An 18360-nucleotide genomic window follows, 5' to 3' on the forward strand; every position below is an offset into this window, starting at 1 on the left:
GTTATATGTACACTGTAAACTGAAACGCGTGCATTTATGCACCTAAAAAACACACAATATTCGATTTTTTTTAGATGCCACATTGTGTGGTAGCGATGTATGTCATAATATTGTGTGGTCTGAAGTGGCATGTCCCTACCTATCACTGCAGAGCTCGAAATTATGTACCTGATATACCTCCACAGGCTCTTGAAACAATATTTTATTTTAAAAGAATCGGTTGTAAAATGTACGTTAAAACTGTAAATTGCCGTTGTAAATATGACAATAAAAATTGAAAACAACAATTTTTTGACACAGTAAGACAGGATTTTATACAGTCATAAAAGAGCTTCTTGGAGGTACAGAACTTCAATATACAATTGAATAGTATGTGTTCATATTGAAATGAGCCCGAATATTTTCGGCTGACACTCGTCAGGGGCAATCGTCAGTAACTAGTAAAGAATTGGAAAGAACATTGTATATCAACAAAATCGTATCACAAAACATGACGTCGCCAGCATGAAATTTCGAGAGAGATAGCGTTCAGTGCACTATTCCGATGCAGCTGGTACACGAACTCCTTCTGTTGACAGAGTTCCTGCTGGTGAATTTTGATAAGTGAACCACAGTGTGCTAATCAAAGTACTAGAAAAACATTCGCGAAACACTCAACGCCAACAAAGAGATATACAACAACCCAATTGTAATAGTGGAAGTGAAGGGACTAATAGCAGCGGAAATGACATGTATAAAATACACCAGCCTAAACTCTGTCAACAGGATTTCGTGTACCAGCTGGGAATGGTGCACTCTCGAAATTTCCTGCTGATGACGTCATATTTTGCGATACGACTGTTGATATACAATGCCCTTTCCAAATCTCCACTAGATTTGCTGACGATTACCACTGACAAGTGTCAAGTGCCACCAAAAACAAAAAGTCTACAAATTGAAGGCATAGCAAAAGTCTATCCACAAAAAAACGAATTATTGTGCAAATGCAAAAAATAACAAAATTCAATATTTACAGGTACATTACATGGCAACAGAAAGCAGTAGGGCTAGGTACAATGATTCGAGTACTCGAATCTGAATCGAGTAATAATTCTAATGATTCGAGTCGAGTAGTAAAATTCGATTTTTCCGAGTACTGTAATTATACGCTCCTCGCCACTACACGTTAATTTATCAACGATAATTATAGTTTCGATACAATTTTTCCGTGAATGCCTTGAAACATTGACTGGCCGTATCGCAGCATTGGTGACATACAGTACAACGCTACGAACGTTACTGAAAATATATATTTCCCAAGTCGTGATCATCTCACAACATTGTCACAAAGTGCAATGAAACCCGTATGGCCGAACAATCTTTGGTGTGATCAATAACAGGCATTATATTATTTGTGGTGGCATGAAAGGTACATATTTAAGCTTTGACATATTACATTCTGTTATTACGTCATGATGAGTGATACTCGACTCGAAGCATTTTATGTGATTCAGAATCGAATGACTCAGGTACTCGATTTTGCCCAGCCCTAGAAAGTAGTACTCACAGTACAAGTACTTGGAGCAGGGAAGATTAATTAGCCTACATTTTTCCAATCGATTGCTGGACATTTTGATATTTTTTCCAAAAATTGACGAACTTGTTCGACTGAAATCGCGAATTTTTATCACCAACAAGGACACGTTGAATGAATGGCATTGTTTGAAACACCTTGGCATAACTAAGATCCCATGCGTAAAAGCATGCTACGAGATCAATTATCCTCTCAAGCGGTCTTCTTTCGTTTTCGGATCTGTGCTTGACGGTGATGCTATTGGCCGAAATCCACGATTGTTCATCTCCATTCTCATGACGTGCAATCAAACGACAAGGAGTCAACTTTGAAGTCGTTAAATTGACTGTATGTGCCTGGAATTAAAACAATATGTGAGCTTCAAATTATATTGCCAAATATTCACGTGCGAATCCAGAGCACATGACCAACTTCAGCTAGAAATGCTTTTATGAGACTTCTCATCAGGGTTGTAATGACTTGAGTCACGACTTTCTGATGACTCGACTTGACTCGAGTCAATTTATCAAAACAAAAAAATGACTCGACTCGACTTGGACTCGAGTCATTGCACATGACTCGAACCAAGTCATATGAATCGAGACTCAGACGGCCAACAAAGACATTTCATCGTAATTTCGAAGAACTAAAATAACCACACTATTGGCATTTCTTCTATTGGTACTGGCACTTGAAAATGCTACCAGAAACTACTAAAAGTAAGGAAAATTAGTGTATTATAAATGCGAACCATTCGATATCACCAAACAGTGATAAAAAGTGGATTTAACAAGACTTCAACTGGAACTGAGCAGTCACCACAATGACTTGGACTCGGACTCGAGTCATAACACCATGACTCGGACTCGAACCTCTACTTGTTGACTTGAACTAGGACTTGACTCGGTGGTGAATTGAAAATAACTCAACTTGACTCGAGTCAATCCTATAAAAGTGAGATTGAGTTGTGACTCGGAGCCTTGTGACTTGGTTACGACCCTGCTTCTCATACTAAAGATATAAATGCAGTTGAATCAACGAATAGTCTGAAGAGGCACTGCACTCTAAAAATGATGTCGTCCCTAATTGAAGGGCAAACGATAAAACTTTAGGCCGCAGCCATTTTCTTCAGAACGTCACCGCAATAGAGTTTCAATTTATTGAAATTTTCACAAGAACATCACACAAAGATCGAACTTTATATCGTTGTCACACGATGTTATGAAGGAAATATGTCGTACACGCCAAGGTGGTTTAGAAGCGACATTCAACGGAAGATGTTCAGTCAGGAGATTTAGGTCAAAATTGGGCCTAGTGTATTCTATTTCTTTAGGACATAGGGCGTGCACGACATATTTCCTTCATATTATATTATTCGATTATAAATCGAAGCATTATTAGATGCACCAACTGTGATCAGATGCATAAATTTCTCTACATCATCAGAATCTTAAGGGGTACCAATGTACCATGGACCTTGTTCGATCAAAAATTGTTAGTTGGTAAATCTGAAAGGGGCACTGCGCTATACAAATGATGTGGTCTCGAATTAACTCGTGGGTCGAGAAAAAATTTACTGCAACCGTTGTCTTCAGAGCGCCACCGTAATGGTGCTGAAATAAATTTAGGGTTACCATACGACCTCCTTTAGAAGGATTTGTACTCCTTTTTCATGTTTTTGAAATTGTCGTCCTAGGACGCCTAAATGTCTTCCTTTTTGGCAACTCCAGTACTGTTACTGTGAAAATCCTCCTTTCCCTACTCCAAAATAACATAAACTTACCTGACCTGAATTTCGCATAGGACCTGTTACGCTCGAGCTTCCACGTTTCCTAAACCGTTGTGAAATTTCTGGTGCGATAACGTCACAATCGCTTTACTCGCCGCGACTTCTATATGTCCGCTACGGGTTAAGAATGGATGACGCGCAGCCTAGTCAGTTGGCCTTAATACGGAATTCTGCAGCTCCATTACGTCAAGCGCGGTGTTTAGCATAACATAATACACCTTCGTTTTGGGACAGCTCAAGAATTTCTATCATATATAAGGATTATATTTTATAAAACTTCTATATATATATGAACTGAATCAGATCCATACTAGACAGGTAGCAAATCTTACCTGACAAAGACATGTCGCACTCAAACCATGGTTCGACTTTATTTTCTTGTCTTTGAGAGGTTCTGCAGTTTGAGCAGGACATGGATTTCATCGTCTTCATTTCCCTGCAAACAAGTAGAATCATAATATACAGGTGAGGGACATTCCTGCACTCCAAATGCTTCCATTCCAGCCCATCCTTTTGAAATGCCAATTCACTAATTCGTATTATCGATGCTGCGTAGGCCTACTGCAAATTAGCGAGAATCATTTGTATGCAAAATGGGTTATCAATATCTCATGTGCACTATCGTGGGGGGTTTGATATAGCGCGTCCGCGTGCAGGCCTTACTACTGTCCGCCGAAACACTTTCCTCAAACAGTTCGTGTTTATGTATCTTTTTGATTAAAACTTATGCCCGTGTCTGAACAAATTATGCTCTTTGCCAATGCCGAATCTGGGTATTTACGTATGACAAGCGCACCCTGTAATTGTAATTATTGCGGGTTTGCGGCATATCTGCAATTTCTTTATCAGCATAACTTTGCCGGTTGATTGTCCAGTCCGATAAAATTGATCACTACTATGTATTTCGCCCAGCGTGCTGATTTGTTCAAAGTAACGATCGTTATTAGATGTACAAATTCGACATCATCGTTAGAAACGTCGATTTCATCGCGCGCTCTGAGAAACACCATCTCCTATCGCGATTTGACGAACAAATATACGTACACCTTCTGCAAATTGAAGTGCATTATTCGCATCGATGAGGGCCGCAAGCCGCGTTTAAAATATTTCAGCGGGAAATCGCGTCGCGTAGCATTGTGTGATGAATCTCGCTAATTGGTCGCGGCCCAGCGTAACACTGATAATACGACTTGTTGAATATTAGAGTCAAAATGCTCATTTCAAAAGGAAATGGTTTTGCGTTTCAACGAGGGGATCTCGACACCCCCTGGCTACGCGCCTGCCGCCATCCCATGCAAAAATAAAAGTCGGCGCCTATGACTGTAGCACTGTTAATTATCAAACATAATACCAACCTCTTGATCAGTCTGCTCTTCAAAAACTTTAGCAAGAGTGAGAAGCATTTCCATGTACTTCTCATGCATTTCTTCAACACTTCTATCAACAAGCAGTTGAAACTCATGCCTGATCTATTGAGAATAACAACGCGTTACTCAGAGCTGTTAGTCATGAATATGCACATCAGTTAAAACACGTTAGCTAGAGTAAGTAAATTCATTCATATTCATTTTAAAATACATAGTTATTCACTAACTTATCTTGATACGAACATAATTAGATTGTCTTCATTTATTCATCACAATAATTTAATTATTTTTAGCATATTGTATCACTTGGACTTTGACAAATAAATGATTCTAGTTGTCTAATTTCACCCAAGTATTACGAAATCTCATTAATCTAATTCTAACCTAATTAGTTAAAAGTTTCTATACTCTTTTAATTCTCATCATATTCATTGTTCTTGCCTAATGCCTAATTGACTATGGTATTTGGTAGGGAGCTAACAAAAATATCCGCCTCGTGCAACATCATGTCCAACTTTTCAGCTATGGTGCACAGACGCTAACCAATCTCATGCTCCTTCCTACACTGTAAGCTTAAACGCGTGCATTTATGCACCTAAAAAACACACAATATTCGAATTTTTTTTTAGATGCCACATTGTGTGGTAGCGATGTATGTCATAATATTGTGTGGTCTGAAGTAGCATGTCCGTACCTATCGCTGCAGAGCTCGAAATTATGTACCTGAAATACCTCCACAGGCTCTTCTGGAAACAATATTTTATTTCAAATGAGTTGCTTGTAGAATGTACAATAAAAGAAACAGTGTAAGTTGCTGTTAAATATGACAATACAAATTGAAAACAACAATTTTTTGACACAGTAAGACAGGATTTTATAGAGTAATAACAGAGCTGCTTCGAGGTACAGAACTTCAATACGCAATTAAATAGTATATTCAAGTTCATATTGAATGAACCCGAATATTTTCGATTGACACTCGTCAGCAACTAGTGGAGAATCCGAAAGAACATTGTATATCAGCAATCGTATCACAAAATATGCCTTCACCAGCATGAAATTTCGAGAGTGAGCATTCAATGCTCTATTCCCATGCAGGTGGTTTACACAAACTCTGTCAACAAGAGTTCGTGTACCACCTGGGAATGAAATGGATTGAATGCTCTCTCTCTCTCGAAATTTCATGCTGGTGACGTCATATTTTTGTGATACGATTGTTGATATACAATGTTCTTTCCAATTCTCTACTAGACTTGCTGACCAGTGTCGGCCGAAAATATTCTGGTTGATTTCAATAGTAATATACTAACAGTAATAACAGTATAAAAGAACTGGATTCGGAACTAAAGCAAGGTGTATGTACTGTACACTGTACAGTACTGTCGTCAATAAATATTGTTTCTTACAAATTGACTAGTTTCATGATCAAATGATTGATTGAATTGCTAAAAAAAAAACATAGTAAACCAATTTTGGCTCAACAGTATGTTATTTTGGAACAGCCCTTCGTATAGTACCCCTAAAAACGAAAAGTTTACTAATTGAAGGCATAGCAAAAGTCTAGCCATAAAAATACAGAATTATTGTGAAAATAAAAAATCCACTATGTACAGTTACATTCCATACCAAAATAAAGCGGTACTCACAGTACAAGTACTTGGAGCAAGGGAGATTATTTAGCCTACTTTTTTTCAATCGATTGCTGGGCATTTTAATATTTTTTCCAAAAATTGACGAACTTGATCGATTGAAATCCCGAATTTTTATCACCAACAAGGACACGTTGAATGAATTGCATTATTTGAAAGACCTTGGGATAACTAAGATCACATGTATGCTACGAGATCAATTATCATCTCAAACGGTCGTCTTTGGTTTTCGGATCTGTGCTCTATGGTGATGCCATTGGCCGCCATCCACGATTGTTCATCTCCATTCTCATGACGTGCAATCAAAAGATGAGGAGTCAACTTTGAAGTCGGTAAATCGACGGTATGTGCCTGGAATTAAAACAATATGTTAGCTTTAAATTATTTTGCTAAATATTCACGTGCAAATCCAGAGCACACGACCAACTTCAGCTAGAAATGCTTAGAGGAGACTTCTCATCAGGGATGTAATGACTGGAGTAATGACTTTCTCATGACTCGGGTCATTTTCTCAAAACACAAAAATGACTCGATTCGACACAATCTGTGTATTGACTCGACTTGAGTCATTACGCATGACTCGAACCAAGTCATATGACTCAACTCAGATGGCCAAGTAAGACATTTCATCGTTATTTCGAAGAATACTAGAATAATAACCACACTATTGGCATTTCTTCTATTGGTACTGGCACTTTAAATTGCTACCAGAAACTACTAAAAAGTAAGGAAAATTAAATTAAATAATAAACAGATTAAATAATAAAACAGTCATAAAAAGTGGGTTAACAGGACTTCAACTGGAAACTTGAGCAGTCAACAAAATGACTTGGATTCGATTCATAACACCATGAATCGGACTCTAACCTCTACTTGTTGATTTGGACTCGGACTTGACTCGAGTCAATCCTATGAAACGCAAGATTTGAGTTGTGACTCGGAGCCTTGTGACTTGGTTACGACAGTGCTTCTCATACTAAAGATTCAAGTGTAGTTGAATCGGCGAATAGTTTGAAGGGACAGTGCACTCATGTCGTCTCAAATTGAAGGGCGAAACAAGAATTTTTTTTAGGCCGCAGCCATTTACTGCAGAACGCCACCGTAAAGAAGCTGCAATTTATTGAATTTTCCACATCGGAATCATGCTCCAGCAGTCACGCGGAAATCGAACTTTATATCGTTGTCAGCCGATGTTATTATGATGGAAATACGTCGTACACGCAAAGGTGGTTTAGATACCGCGTTCAACGGAAGATGTTCAGTCAGGAGATTTATGTCAAAATCGGGCCTAGTGTATTCTATTTTTTGGGACATAGGGCGTGTACGAGATATTTCCTTCATAGCATCGGCTGACAACTATTTAAATTTCGATTTTTGCGTGACTGCTAGAGTATGATTCCCATGTGGAAAATTCAATAAATTACAGCTCCATTACGGTGGCGTTCTGAAGAAAATGTCTGCGGCCTGAAAAATTTTCTCGTTTCGCCCATGAAGTTGAGACCACATAGTTTTTAGAGTGCAGAGAACCGTTAACAAACTTTGCTCCAAAGGGCAAATTGATTAAAAGTCATTGTATTATTCGGTTATAAATTGAAGCATTAATTGTGTTCAGATGCATAAATTTCTCTAAATCATCAGAATTTCAAGGGGTTCCAATAACACGGACTTCGTTCGATCATAACTTGTTAGCTGCTTAATCTTAGAGGGGCACTGCGCTATAAAAATGTTGAGGTCTCAAATCAACTCGCAGGTCGGAAAAAATTTGCCGTAGACATTGCCTCCAGAAAGCTACCGTAATGGTGCTGCAATTAAATTAGGGTTAACATACGACCTCTATTAGGAGGATTTGTCCTCCTTTTTCAGGTTTTTGAAATTGTCGTCCTAGGACGCCCAAATGTCTTCCTTTTTGGCAACTCCAATACTGTTAGTGTGAAAATCCTACTTTTCCGAATTCCAAAATATGATAAACATAAATTAAATGAATTTTGCGTAAGACCCGTTACGCTCGAGCTTCCGCGTTTCTAGTGCGTTAACTTCACCATCGCATATTTTCGCAACGGGTTAAGAATCGATGACGCGCAGCCACGTCAGTTGGTCTTGATACAAAATTTTGCAGCTCCATTACGTCGAGCGCAGTGTTTAGCATAGCATAATATACCTTCGTTATGGGACCGGCTCAAGAATTTCGACCATATATAAGGATTCTATTTTATAGAACTTCTATGTATATCTAAACTGAAGCAGATCCATACTAGACTGGTAGCAAATCTTACCTGACAAAGACACATCGCACTCAAACTATGGTTCGACTTTATTTTCTTGTCTATTCGAGAGCCTTCTGCAGTTCGAGCAGGATATGTATTTCATCGTCTTCAGTTCCCTGCGAACAATTAGAATCATAATAGACAGGTGAAGGACTAATAAGAACCATAATAGACAGGCGAGGAGCATTCCTGCAATTCAGAAGTTTCCATTCCAGCCATCACATTCCATTTCAGATAAAGGCAAGTTTGGGCATTAGCGCTGTATGCAAGTTGTGGCATTACTGATTAGATGCGCGCTATCTAGTTTGCTATCATCTGAAGGCTACTAATTCTTGTCTGCTTTATACACTCGTATTCCCTCGGTGTCACTTGTCAGTGTTTTGTTTTGTTATTGTTACTGCACATTGTGCAGTACACGGGGTTGAATTACATTGTCAAAAATTGATGCAACACGAGAGTCTCGATGGCGCAAATTCTCAATTTCTTCGATTGGTTTGAACGAAAACATTCTATGCTGATTTCGTTATTAGATGTACAAATTCGACCTCATCGTTAGAAACGTAGATTTCATCGCACGCTCTGAGACACACTATCTCCTATCACAATTTGACGAACAAATACACATTCTACAAATTAAAGTGCATTATTTGCATCAATGAGGGCCGCAAGCCGCGTTCAAAATATTTCAGCAGGAAATCGCGTCGCGTAGCATTGTGCGACATGCGTGCACAGATGAATATCGCGAATTGGTCGCGGCCCCGTGTAACACCGATAATACGACTTGTTGAATTGCAACTGAATATTAGAGTCAGAATGGTCATTTCAAAAGATCGTTGTTTTGCGTTTTAAAAAGAGGGATCTCGACACCCCCTGGCTACGCACCTGCCGCCACCCCATGCAAAAATAAAAGTCGGCGCCTATGACTGTAGCACTGTTAATTATCAAACATAATACAAACCTCTTGATCAGTCTGCTCTCCAAAAACTTTATCAAGAGTGAGAAGCATTTCCATGTACTTCTCATGCATTTCTTCAACACTTCTATCAACAAGCAGTTGAAACTCATGTCTGATCTATTGGGAATAACAACGCGTTACTCAGAGCTGTTAGTCATGAATATGCACAGGTTAGTTAGAGTGAGTAAATTCATCCATATTATTTATTTTAAAATACATATTTGTGCACTGATTTATCTTGATACGAACATAATTAGATTTTCTTTATTTAATCGTCACAATAATTGAATTATTTTTAGCATATGGTATCACGAAATCTCATTAATCTAATTCTAACCCAATTAGTTGAATGTTTCCATATTCTTTCAATTCTGATCATATTCATAATTCTTCTGAAAATGCCTAATTGACTATGGTATTTGGTAGTGAGCTAACAAAATTATCTGTCTCATGCAACATCACGTCGAACTTTTCAGCTATGGTGCACAGACGTTAACCTATCTCATGCTCGTTCCTATGAACTAAGCTTGAATTTGGCTGGATTCCCTTGTCATTCATAATTTCTGTCAATTTTCAAGTTTTTGCAAATTGAGTAATTCTAATTGTAATCTAATTTGAAAAAAAACGCGCTTCAATTCCAATCTAATTCAATTTGAGAGAGCTGAAAATCTACTAGTTGTCCAAGGCTGGTACAGTGTACACTGTGCACATGTTGTGTAATAGGCAAACAGTGTATATTAATGCAATAGGAAGATACATAGGCATTATAATTGCTTAATTTGCCGAAGCACACAAACAATTTCATTTTACTGATTTTCGAAGTTATGACTGCAAATTGAAGTCATCTAAGGAATGAAAGAACTCACCAGTCTAATATCTTGCAACATTGGAGATCTCTTCAAAATTTCAGCAACGCCACTAAATTCTAGCACCTTCAACTGATTACGTCTGTCGTGATGAGTGTACTTCATGAGAGTGATGACATTCAGCCAATTGGCGCCAGGTCTATTGTATTCTGTTTTCAACTGCACCCGCTGGCATCTTCAATCGTTATATTAGGGTGACCTTTTGAATAACATGAAACTTATAATGACAAGAAAAAGAATAACAATCATCCCAATCACCTGATGAGCCTGGACACAAAGCATGCGCTTTCCATGAAGACGTACCAAATGCCTTTGTCTTTTGTCTGAGATTCTTCAACTTTTGCGACAGCTTTTTCGAGAAGTAATACTGAAAAGCATTTGATCATGAATGCACTTTAATACAAAATATATTGAATTCGGAGAGGAATCGGGCAGTAGGTCATAGTTAGGAGAGGACGGTGCTTCATACAGCAAAACAAGTACAGTGTCTTCATACTTTTGTGTCTCCTTTTACAATGGCTATACAGAGATCTTCATATTTTGAATACACTATGCCACAGATCCTGCATGACATGATAACAATCGGATGTTGTCTGTGACAATAAATGTGTAGACAGCAAATCGATAGTTTCGATAAAAGGGCACAAACCACACTCTCCATTAGCCATTCTACCAAACCATATCAAGTAATTATAACAGGTCATGTGCAACGAAAGATGTACCGTACATAACTTCATCTGCAAATGAGGTTTCATCACTAGGTCCATTATAATATCTTCAGATGAAATTATTAAACAGCATTAGCTCACATTTTCATGGTCTGCTCTTATGGCGCATCAAGCTGCTAGATCGAAAATAGGTAATCTATATCTACTCATACCGATGAGCACTGGTGCTGTATGTGAAACCGGATAACATGAACATAACATTATTTACAGATGTTGAAAATTTACATAAACGAATTACCTTGCAGCAAATCAATGTGCTCCATCTTCATTCCGTTTTGAACTAAAAACATCTCCATTTCTTCGCTATATGCTATTTAGATTCACGTAACAAAGACCGACAGATTCACGGTATATCTCACTCACTTTGGTCCTGCGTGATAACGATCGATCGTCTCAGGATTGCGTCATACAATCACGTGACTCAGTAAGTCATGCGTAAAGAGACGGAGTCAACTTTTTAGTTCATCAATGATAAAATACAAAGGGTACTACTTATAACTGCATCATTGCTATACTGTTGTTCGATGGCAATAACAGCGGTGCCGGATACAAGTAAAATGTTCAACTTCGGGGTGTTTCATACATATTTGTATTATAAATTTCTTCAGTAAGTTCGGTAGTGAAATAATATGATCACCTTATTATTTTATCGCAATCTCTTGGTATGTTGATCTGATATTTTGTTTATAAGCGATTAACTATAAGGATTAACGTGACTATCGTGGGTATGTAAAGTCAGATCAGAGCAAACCTCAAGAGAGCGAGTCGTCAGTCAGGTATTGGTACAGCACGACCATAATATATGATCAGCAACCTATTTGCTTGAAGCCCGGTACCACCGTCGGTTACAACCTTATTTATAACTGTAATAATATTGTTAATTAAACACTGTAGCCTGAATAAAAATCTTTAGCTTAGGACATACCGATCAAATCACATTTGGCGAGGCTTTTCGACGTGTATCAATATTACCATTACCGCACTTTAGGCTGCCTGGGATGATATATCACGTCAATAGTAACTTCGTGAAGTTTCATAGTGAAGATTGGCCAGCGACCTCTCAAACTCCCTTTCAATTGATATCCGGTATGAATGTTTGACACCGCAGGAAATTTGTCCGGAATGACTATACTGATATGCATGTGAGCTCATAGACACATCATATGAGCATTAACCTACATCTTATGATATTCCCTGATGATGTGTGGACGTGCACACAACATGGCGGATTCTCGATGTCAGATCTCAGCCGATAATATGTGTCAGCCAAATATTGTATATACCTATGCACAATGTTGTGTCTCATTCAACGCTGTGAATTTACAGTGTATGAAGTAGACTTGAATTCTGCAGGATTCCCTTGTCATTCATAATTTCTGTCAATTTTCAAGTTTTTGCAAATTGAGCAAAATCTAATTTGAGCAAAATCTAATTTGAAAAAAAAAGCGCCCTAATTCTAATCTAATTCAATTTGAAAGAGCTTAAAATTTTCTATAGTTGTCCAAGCCTGGTACAGTGTACACATATCGTGTAATAGGAAAACAGTGTATATATTGATGCAATAGGAAAATACATAGGCAATACAATTTTCAATTTGCCGAGGCACACAAACAATTTCATTTTACTGATTTTCGAAGTTATATGGCTGCAACTGAAAGTCATCTTTAAGGAATGAAAGAACTCACCAGTCTAATATCTTGCAGCATCGGAAAGCTCTTCAAAATTTCAGCACCGCCACCGAATTCTAGCACCTTTAACTGATTACGTCTGTCGTGATGAGTGTACTTCATGAGAGCGATGACATTCGGCCAATTGGCGCCAGGTCTATTGAATTCTGTTTCGAACTGCACCCTGGCATCTTCAATAGTTAGATCGGGGTGACCTTTTGAATAAGATGAAACTTATAAATGATTAAATAAAAGAATAACAATCATCCCAATCACCTGATGAGCATAGACACAAAGCTGGCACTCTCTATGAAGATGTACCAGATGCTTTTGTCTTTTGCATGATATTCCTCAACTTTTGCGAAAGCTTCTTCGAGAAGTAATACTGAAAAGCATATGATCATGAATGCACAGCAGGTCATAGTCAAGAGAGGTCGGTGCTTCATAGCAAAACAGGCCCAGTGTTTTCATATTTTGAATACACTATGCCACAGATCCCGCATGACATGACAACACTCGGATGTTGTCTGTGACGCCTCAATAAATGTGTAGACAGCAAATCGGTAGTTCCGATATAAGGGCACAACTAACACTTTACATTAGACATTCTACCAAACCATATCAAGTAATTGAAACAGGTCAACTGCAAAGCAAGATGTACAGCATATAACTTCATCTGCCAGTGAGGTTTCATCACTAGGTCTACAAATATATATCTTCAGATGAAATTATTAAACAGCATTAGCTCACATTTTTATGGTGCATCAAGCAGCTAGATCGAAAATAGGTAATCTATGTCAACTCATCCCGCTGGGCGCTGTGTGTGAAACTCGATAACATGAACATGACTTAATTTACAGATGTTGGAAATTTACAAATACGAATTACCTTGCAGTAAATCAATGTGCTCCCTCTTGATTCCGTTTTGCACTAAATCCATCCCCATTTCCTCGCTATATGCTATTTAGATTCACGTAACTAAGACCGAAAGATTCACGATATACCTCACTCACTCCGATCCTGCGTGGTATCGATCGATTGCGTCATACAGTCACGTGACTCAGTAAGTCATGCGTAAAGGAGAGACAGCTAGTCCATTTTTCATTTCATCAATAATAAAATACAACGGGTACTACTAATAACTGAATGATTGCTATACTGTTGTTCGATGGCAATGGCAGCGGTGCCGGATACAAGTAAAATGTTCAGCGTCGCGGTTTTTCATACATATTGGTATAACAAATTTCTTCAGTAAGTTCGGCAGGAAAATAATACGATCACCTTTTTATTTTATCGCAATCTTTTGGTATGTTGATCTGATAATTTGTTTATAATAAACTGGAATGAGAAACAAGCGATTAACTATAAGAACATTTAAGAAAGTAACACTAACATCAAGGAGTAACGTGAGTATCGTAGGTATGTGAAGTCAGATCAGAGCAAACCTCAAGAAAGCGAGTCGTCAGTCAAGTATTGGTACAGCACGACCATGATATCTGATCACCTACCTATTTGCTTCAAGCCCGGCACCACCGTCGGCTACAACCTGGGTTATTTATATCAGTAATAATATTACTAATCAAACACTGCAGCCTGATGGAAAATCTATAGCTTCAGGTCAATAACCATACCGATCAAATCACTATAGAATGTAAACGTGGAGTGGCAACGACCGATTTTGCAGCTTCGTTCCGCTTCACTGAAGCTTTACTCAGACTTATTTTACGGCAGCAACTGTGAGATTTATGGCAATCTAAAAGTCGTCTTCCAGAGCGCAGAATTAACTGAATCTCATATTGATCGAAATCTACTGTCACACTGACTCCGAAAATGTAAATGAAAATATGATCAGGCACTGAACCGCTTAGAATTCGCCCTCAAGTCTGAGCATTGTCCGAACAATCGAAGAGTCGCAATGGGTCATTGTTTTGCGGTCATCCGATTGTTCTGAACAAAGCAGATTTTCGATGTTGAGAGTGATTTTTCATCTCGGTACGGAGCCTGACCGTATTTTGATTGATAATTTCGGAATCAGTGCGACAGTAGCTTACGATCTAGGCCAGATTCAGTAAATTCTGAGCTCTGGAAGACAACTTTTGGATTGCCAGAAATCCCACAGTAGCTGCCGCAAAATAAGTCTGAGTAAAGCTTCAGCGAAGCGGAACGAAGCTGCAAAATCGGTCGTTGCCATTGCACGTTTACATTCTATAAAATCACATTTTGCGAGGCTTTTCAAATTCCTTCCCAATTGATATCCGGTATGAATGTTTGACACCGCATAAAATTCGTTCGGAATGACTACTGATATACATGTGAGCTCATAGACACATCATATGAGCATGAACCCACATCTTATAACATTCCTTGATGAAGTGTGGACGTGCACACAACATGGCGGATTCTCGATGTCAGATCTCAGCCAATAATATGTGTCAGCCAAATATTGTATATACCTATGCACAATGTTGTGTGTCATTCAGCGCTGTGAATTTACAGTGTAGGATACATAGGGAATGTAATGGTTACGCAAAGGTATAATTCAAATATATGTGGTTGCACTGTTGTATCACTTCTGACTCAAAAGGTCCCTGGCCCACAGACGAACCCGAATCGCGATTTAATAATCTATGACGGTATTGAAATGTCCAACCAGCGTATTTCTTATGACAATTCGGCTGTTTGCGTTACAGGTGTTGCTGTAATTGAACCGGGTTCGTAATATGAAGCAATATTCTAATATATGCTTGATTATAAAGTATTCAAGGAAAATCAAGGGTATGGATTTTGAGGTAACATTTTTGTCCGGCTCGCGTGTGATCTGCTGGTTTGAATCCGTCCCGCGACGCATGTTGAGTTTAATATCCCTGACGGAAATATCGCTTTTAGCTGAATGACATTGCACGAAAATTCGTAGTGCTCTAATGCGTTCGGTGGACCCAGTTTTACTCTTACAAGTCAAGGAAAACTGGTAATTTGTGTGCTGGCTACTACCGAAGCGCCTATAGAAAGTATTACCAGCGCAACGTTTCTCCATGACGCGATTGCACTTCGAAATACAAGATCATTGCCCAATGCCCATTGCCGCGACGCCAGGTGAGCACTCACTCTCGCCGCGCAGCTATCATTTGCTCCTGACCGACGCTCTCGTTTCGCCAGACAGCATTGTTGCGTCGCTATGCCACTCTCCATAACAATAAAAAATAAGTTCGAGGCTGATTGTTGGGGTACCGGGGCCACGAGTGAAATAAAATTTATATTTGCGTAATCAGTACAACGGCAGCTTTTGATTGATACCCGTTTTATCAAATTTAATGCTCGGAAAGTCGGTCAAAAATCACCGTCAAATTGCCTTCAGCCAAATGGAAAGTGTGACGTAGACCAATTTCACTGATCCATGAGATTTGCTTGTGTCGACACCATATAGGACACTATGTTCGAACTGTCATGCATTGTACTTGGCGAAGTCATTTGAACATCACAGACATAACAATGTTTTCAATACGAATCCTCTATTTAGAGGATTCCATTTTTTCCTTTTCGATATGATGAATTTCCTCTGTAACTACATCGTAGAAAAATCGCCTTCTGGCTTGACTAGCATTTTATTATCACTACAACCAGCGTAATCACATTCGTATTGTCTGCGTGTAACTAGCCGGGATACACAGTTGAACATCTGTGTTTATATAGCCTACTTATCGCGTGGTTTCGGAGCTTGGTCGTTCCATTCGAATCCACAACGGATGGCTTCCATAAATTCGGAGACAAAAGTGCATGATAATTTGTAGAAACAAATATACAACATCAATTGAATTGTTGATAGAACTGGTTTGACGAATAAGTAAAGTTGGTCGATAAGAACTCTCGATTTTACCAAAATATACCGGCAAATAAGTTCTGCTACAAGTTCACTCTACGCATATGAGTTCCGCCTGTCTTCGCAGCTTCCATGCATCCTCCTATTAAGCATGAAGTTTATATGCCTTGAGCAGTATTGTCAGCCACTTGGGGAAATAACCGGAGACTCATATCATCTCATTGGTTTGAAAATAGCTTAGGGTTGGGCGAGCTCATCCACTCGCCATGATATATTCATCTGTATCCATCCATACCTCAATTAAAACTTTAATTGGTATGGACTTCAAACATGTAATTAGATGACCTTGCTTAAAGAGCATCGCATCTCCATCGTCAAAACATCTCGATTGTGCGGGCAAAATTAAATCAAACTGATCTCCCTCCCTCTCTCTCTCTCTCTCTCTCCCTCTCTCTCCCTCTCTTTCTCTATCTCTCTCCCTCTCTCTCTCCCTCTCTCTCTCTCCCTCTCTCTCTCTCTCTCTTTCTCTCTCTCTCTCTCCCCCCCCCTCTCTCTCTCTCTCTCTCTCTCTCTTTCTCTCTCTCTTTCTCTCTCTCTCTCTCTCTCTCTCTCACTCTCTCTCTCTCTTTCTCTAACAATATTATGTTTATATTCCATAATAATTGTTTCAAATCAATACTGTTCGCCTGAATGCACGGATGGCGGAACATGTCTCGCAAAGGGAAATTCAATGTACTCGTGCCAATGCTTTAATGGATTTAACGGAGACACATGCAGTAGTCAGACGAATATCAATATCAATAAAAGTCTCATTACACCTTCAACAATAACACTGGCAAACATTTTTATTTTAGTGCCAGCGCTGTTTTAATGGTTCCTGGATAGTTTTGGGCCGATGAGTCCGAAAATGACATTCGTTTCTTTGAATTGGATATATTTCTGAAGATAGTTATATTTTTTTAAATAAAAAATAATAAAAATCGTTAAATTTAGCAACTGTCATATGTGAACAGAAGTGTCATCACATACACATAATTGTATCTTTAGCCAATACAATACTCATTCTAGACCGGATACTCCACTGTGTCTAGTAGTATCATCCCATTACCCCAGTGGTTTTCAACATTTTTGTCTTCGCGGACCCCTTTTGGACCGTCAAAGGATCCCACGGACCCCAAAGTTTTAGTTCAAATTTAGCTCAATTTGGCGAGATAGCGTAGTGGCATAATCCACAGCTGCAACACCACTGGGGTTGCGGGTTCCAGTCCAACCGAGATCGACTCCAGATTGTCTACCGATGAAGTGGAGGTTTATCTAAACGACTCCTTGCCATCTTATCCGTGTAAGCGGTGGCTTATAAAAGCCTAGAATTGGACCATGCTATAAGTCGACAGCTACGGAATAAAAATGAAGAAAATTGGCCTGGTGAGAATTACCATAGTAGTCGACAACAACAACATAAATACCACAAACAAGCTCAATTATCGTGCAACCGTCATCTGTGTTTTGCGAATACTAATTGCAGGCTAGTGTCGAATAGCAAAAAATTAGAATCACACTACTTATGTGGAAATTGGGTAGACGGTAGCGAATTCTGCAGCTGCATTTTTGAAATACGTGGTCGTATCTGGAAAATCCGCCCCGTCGATTTGATATGAACTAGTGCGGAAAATGTATTTCTACAAACATAGGTGGTGGCGAATGAT

General features: G+C 38.9%; 1 protein-coding gene and 1 long non-coding RNA gene across 5 annotated transcripts in view; one reads left to right on the plus strand and one right to left on the minus strand.

Moving 5' to 3' along the window:
• Positions 1–18360, plus strand: part of LOC145437976 (uncharacterized) — a 574293-nt gene that overhangs the window by 342897 nt on the left and 213036 nt on the right. The gene's annotated exons all lie outside the window — the stretch shown is intronic.
• Positions 22–14016, minus strand: LOC145436873 (uncharacterized). 4 transcript variants are annotated; one of them, XR_013914454.1, is made up of 6 exons: positions 13726–14015; positions 13114–13222; positions 12856–13052; positions 9580–9693; positions 3674–3777; positions 22–1908 (listed from the first exon to the last, which is right to left on the minus strand). It is a non-coding gene; the product is annotated as an uncharacterized LOC145436873 (long non-coding RNA). The 4 variants fall into 4 exon arrangements; XR_013914455.1 differs by lacking the exon at positions 22–1908 and having other exon boundaries at positions 3573–3777; positions 13726–14016; XR_013914456.1 differs by lacking the exons at positions 22–1908; positions 3674–3777 and adding an exon at positions 8154–8737 and having other exon boundaries at positions 13726–14014.

Source organism: Botryllus schlosseri, chromosome 4 (assembly GCF_051294905.1).
Source record: "Botryllus schlosseri isolate E-star chromosome 4, Bs_hap1, whole genome shotgun sequence".
In the NCBI taxonomy this organism is placed as follows: domain Eukaryota; kingdom Metazoa; phylum Chordata; class Ascidiacea; order Stolidobranchia; family Styelidae; genus Botryllus; species Botryllus schlosseri.